Source organism: Lucilia cuprina, chromosome X, assembly GCF_022045245.1.
Source record: "Lucilia cuprina isolate Lc7/37 chromosome X, ASM2204524v1, whole genome shotgun sequence".
NCBI lineage: Eukaryota > Metazoa > Arthropoda > Insecta > Diptera > Calliphoridae > Lucilia > Lucilia cuprina.
The window spans coordinates 8,887,532-8,893,576 of NC_060949.1; positions in this window are offsets into that span (position 1 = coordinate 8,887,532).

The window sequence follows — 6,045 nt, forward strand, 5'->3', positions numbered from 1 at the left end:
CAAAAATTTTAAATCTTGTGTTACAAAACATTTTTTTTATAGATATCCCACTCGCATCCTACTAAGAAACAAAAAGGGTGTTAAAAGAAAACACATAAGCTTTCTTCTGAGCAAAAAAATTAAAAAATGGGTCCATTTTTTTAAAAAAAAAGTCAACAAAATTTTTGAAAAATTGTGTATGAATTACTATCCAATAGAACTAACTATGGTGCGAATTTCATCACGATCGGAAGACATCGATTTCAAAAGTTGGTTCACTTGACGTAAAATGCCCCATATACTTAAGCCATTTATTGTTGAAAAAATTGTGGATTTGAGTCAAATTTTGAAGAGGGCTTTTTATACGGGCTAGGGTCCAATGAGGTCCTATAATTATAAAGTTTATGAGGGTTATCAAGGCTGGTATATAACTTGGTTATGCAGCTTTTTGTCGAGATACGAGTATATTTAACATAATTATGAATTTAAAAGCCGTATTCAGCGGGTTCAGTTGTAGGGGGCTAAGTGCAATAATGGACCGATCTTAACCATTTTCAATGGTCTTCGTGTACGTTATCATAGAAGATCATGTGCAAAATTTCATTGAATTATTTGAGCATAAGGTTTACAGCCAGCCGGACGGACGAACATGTCTTAATTGATTCAAAAGGTGTGTGTAGGACCAATATTTTTGTCCTATGTATAATACCCTCCGTATGTATGTATGTGAGAGAATTTTAATAGTTTTTGATTAAAAAATAAGCGGGATCATAAAATATTAAAATTTCGGTATATTTTTAAAACGTAATTTTTTAGACTTAAGATGATTCTACTAACATACAAGCTGAAATATCAAAAATAAAAAGGGCAATAAATAGGCTAGATACTATCGGATATCTAACAAGTAAGAGTGCTATATTCGGCTGTGCCGAATCCTATATACCCTTCACCATAGTGTATTTTAAACATAATTGATCTTACAGTCTAGTTAATAAAAACATTAAAAAAATTTGAGTCGATTTAAGCCGAATGTTTCGGCGGCGGCTCAAGCAACTAAATATAGTTCGGCGGCGGCTAAGCTCCGACTCGAAGCCGGTCGACTTCGACCTCTGATTCATTGCTGGTAAACATTGACGAGACGTAGATTTTGTTTTTGTTTACCGTAAAAAAATTGTTTTAAAAAGCACTTGGAAAAAATTTGTGTTAGTTTTAAATTTCAAACTTACATTATTCGCATAAAAATTATTGTACAATAACTCACAATCTACTCTCATATAATTGAAAACGTTTTAAATACTTTTTTCTATTCATTAAAAAATATATTTGCAAAACAAAAGGGAAAATTATTTTATTTTAACAAAAAATGCAAATCATATTTTTTTGCTGTGTATTTTTTTGTATGTTTGGATTCCAAATATACAAAAAAAAAACACAGCTGAATAAAACCAAATACATCTACACACACACACGTGTACATCTTTTTCTATGTACAGTGTTTTTGTTGCTTTTTTAACAAAGCATGAAAAAATATGACATTTTTTGATGAAATTTTCAGAGGTTGTCTCAGATTTTTGCTCATATCTCCGTTATTTACCGACCGATTTTGCTGATTTTAAATAGCGATCTTCTCGAAAGCATGTCTAACAGAATTATTGAAGATTCGGATCTCGCCGATGTCTGGGGTCCTCTAAAAACTGATTTCAACATTCAGACAGACATACATGGCTTAATCGACTCCGCTATCTATAAGGATCCAGAATATATATAGTTTATAGGGTCGGAAAATTATATTATAGAAATTACAAACGGAATGACAAACTTATATATACCCTTCTCACGAAGGTGAAGGATATGAAAATAACATTTTACAAAAAATGTTTATAGAATACAAATTCATCTAAATATCGGTAACAGAACGAACGTTTTAGTTATAGAATAAGGTTATTAATGTAATAATATAAAATAATAATAATATTGTAATATAAAATAGAATAAAATTGTAATATAAAATAGAAAATGTTATTTTTGTCGGTAAATTATTAAGATTTTTTGGAAAATTGTTTTATTTTATAGACCGATCGTAAAAGATTCTTGAACTAACATTTCTGAACATAAAAGATGTATTTCAGTAAAATTTTTACCTATTTCCTAATTTAGTAATAAGTAATGTATGTTTAAGAGATTTTCTTAAGAGCAAGGTGTATGGGAGCTATGACCAATTATTAACCATTACTATTAATTTATATAAAGAAAAAATTGTGGCTAAAGTTTTTAACAAATAACTAATTTTCCGGGAATATGTACTTTTGTATGTGAGGTATACGAAATTGCGGAGTTGTTTTAAATTTGATTTAGTTCCCGATGTAAACTGATTTTGCTCATAACACCAAACTGCTTAGTGAATATTTGCGGTGAATTTGGCTGACATTCTTTGCTTAGTTTTAACGTGAGCGTGTTTTAGGCAGACAGTCAGAGATAGCTCAGAATTTTATAAGAACGCTAAATATACATAATATGTTGGATCTCAGATGAATATTTCTTGGTGTTACACACAGAATGACAAACTGCCTCTATTACAAACATTAATAATACAATACACGCTACATGTAGTGCAGGGAATAAAAATCGCGTTTCTTAACCTATTTTTATTTAATTTAAATTGTTTTTTTTGTATCGAACTTTAAATACCTTGTATTTAAATATCATATATATTTTTAAAATGTATTTATTTAATTTAGGCGGGAATTTCCGCAATCACAGAAAATTTCAAAATGAATCCCGTTTTCCCGGGAAATGAAATAGTCCGGGATAAGAAAATTATTAGAACTATATAATAGAAAAATAGTTAAAAATAAATTAGAATCTTTATTAACATTTTTGCATTTAGTGTTAAAGCATGTTTGTAATGTATGTATATACATATATAAAATTCAAACGTTACTGACAGATTCATCATCGCTCTGCCTAAACGGTTGAACCTAATGAGATGAAAGATCCTCTTGGACGGGATTTTTTGAAATTCGAATGTTTACTAGTGAAAATTCAACAACTTTTTTTTACTCTTTCATAAATTAACGAAATAATAAAAATATGAATTTAGTAATTTTTGGATATTCGAACGTTTAAGGAATATAGATACAATTTTTAGATTTATGTGTAGTTTCTAGATTATTGAGAGTACGACTTGGTATAATCCAAGAAGTAATAAATCTTAATAAAAAGATAGTATATTTTATATTAGTGCTTTGCACGTTCATTGAAGTAAGTTAAACGATTGTTTTTTTATATATTAAGTTGTATGATAGAAAGTACAGCATTAATAGCAGATAACACACCCGATTGGCAATAATGTAAAGTTGTTTTAGCTTCCGCGAAGCACTAACGTAAGGCGGTATTGCCTGGTTTTGCGATCATTTATGAGAGATTAAAATTGTATTTTTATGATGGTATAGAAAAAAAAAAATATATATATATATATATATATATATATATATATATATATATATATATATTTATATATATATATATATATATATATATATATATATATATATATATATATATATATATTAATTATTTATATATATTAATTTTAATACTAATTTATAAGCTTATATAGTCGGGCATGGCCGACCATATAATACCCTACACCATGAGTATATTTTTAACATTTTTATTTTTTATAAAGAAACTTTTATGTTGAATATTACCATAAATCCAAAATATTTAAGCAATTTATTGATAAAAAAAATTTAAATTTCTATATGAGGCTTTATATAGGTCAAATATGGGCCGATCCTCGGTAAATTTGGGAAAAGGATATATTTCTAAATAACAGTTAGTTTTGTTGAGTTTCATTGCGATACAAATGGTTACAAGTCAATTTTAGACGTTTAAGTCATTTTTTGAAGGGGGGTTTGTATGGGGGCTAGGGTCAAATATAGGCCGATCCTTACGAAAATCTGCAATATCATTTATACTTATATAAAACTTATTTGTGCCAATTTTTAGAGAGATAACAGAATATTTGACGTAATTATAGCATAAAAAGTTCAAATCGGGAGGTACGGTTGTATGGGAGCTAGGTGAAATAATGGACCGATTTCAACCATTTTCAATAGGCTTCGTCCTTGTGTCAAAAAACATGCTTGGTCCAAATTTCATCAAATTATCTTGAAAATTGCGGCCTGTACCTTGCGCACAAGGTTTACATGGACAGCCAGCCAGCCGGACAGACGGACGGACGGACATGTCTTAATCGACTCAAAAAATGATTCTGAATCGATCGGTATACTTTAAGGTGGGTATTGGACCAATATTTTTGTATGTTACGAACATCAGCACAAACGTATAATACCCTCCCCACTATAGTGGTGTAGGGTATAATTATAATTTTCTACTACTTTAAATTCAATTCTATTAATTTTTATCTCAAATATTAGAAATTATTTATTTTCATGTGAAATTAAGTTTATTTAATTTACATATGTTTTGGAGATTTATCAACGAGTTTCAGAAATCATACGTTCCAATGAACTAGTCTATAACTATGTGTTGCTGAAGAATTTATTAGAAATACTTTAGAAATACAATACTGTTCCTGGATGTAGAAGTAAAGGCGATATAATTATTTTAAAGATTTATTTTAAGAAATCTGAAATGTTCTGCATGAACCCATTCTAAGAAGTAGGTAAATCAGAACATCTTATTATAATGTTTCTGAAGTATTGTTATACAAATCATCCAATAAATATTCTTTATTGTAGAAAAGTAATTAAGAGAGTTATACAGAAAGTAAATTAATTATAAAAATATTGAGTTTTGTATAAGAGTAATTTTATTGTAATTTATTTGTTTAATAATACGTAATTTTATTGTTTAATAATACGTTTTTCTTAGTCGGTTAATTGATATAAATGATTCGGTTTATTCGTTATTTGAAATTTGTCAATTTTCATTTATTCGAGCGATTAATCGTCAAAACTTGATCGATTAACCGATCGACGATTAATCGTTTGAATACCCACATATTTACCCACTTACTATATTTATAATGACACAAAACCACAAAATATTTTCTTATTATACAGCAATATGGGTCTTACAGAAGTTTAAAAAAATGGAATAGAGCTGAGTGACATGGAGGAAGAAATCATAGAGTAGACAAGGGATGCTACACATTACCTTAATTTATTACATATTATCTTAATATTACTTTTTGTGCTTTAATTCTATTTTTATACCCTTCACCTTGGTGAGAAGGGTATATATAAGTTTGTCATTCCGCTTGTAATTTCTACAATATAATTTTCCGACCCCATAAAGTATATATATTCTGGATCCTTATAGGTAGCTGAGTTGATTAAGCTATGTCCGTCTGTCTGTCTGTCTGTCTGTCCGTCTGTGTGTTTGTTGAAATCAGTTTTTAGAGGACCCCAGATATCGGCGAGATCCTAATCTCCAATAATTCTGTTAGACATGCTTTCGAGAAGATCGCTATTTAAAATCAGCAAAATCGGTCCATAAATACCGGAGATATGAGCAAAAATCTGAGACAACCTCAGAAAATTTCATAAAAAATTTTGATTTTTTATTCATGCTCAGACAAAAACTGTAAATTACAACAACAAAACACATAATCATACGGTAAAATTTTTATTGCACTTGTTTATAAAAACAATGCTGAGCATGACGTCACGATACAAACAAGGAGTATGTTGTTATTGGTTAGAAACATGAAATTTAGAATGTAGGACCGGATTAGGTTCGAAAACTTAAAAAGGGATTTTTTTGTTACTTTTTGGATTTTCTATAATAATGAACCTAGAAACATGAAATTAAGTAAGTACTGCCCGGATTAAATGGGAACTCATAAAAGGTGTCTTTTTTGTACTTTTTCGTTCTACAAAAGGTACTTTTTTGAATTTTCTATAATATTGAACCTAGAAACATGAAATTTAGAATGTAGGACCTTGACTAGGTAAGAACCTATAAAAACGGACTTTTTGGTACTTTTTCGTTTTACAAAAGGTACTTTTTGAATTTTCTATAATATTGAACCTAGAA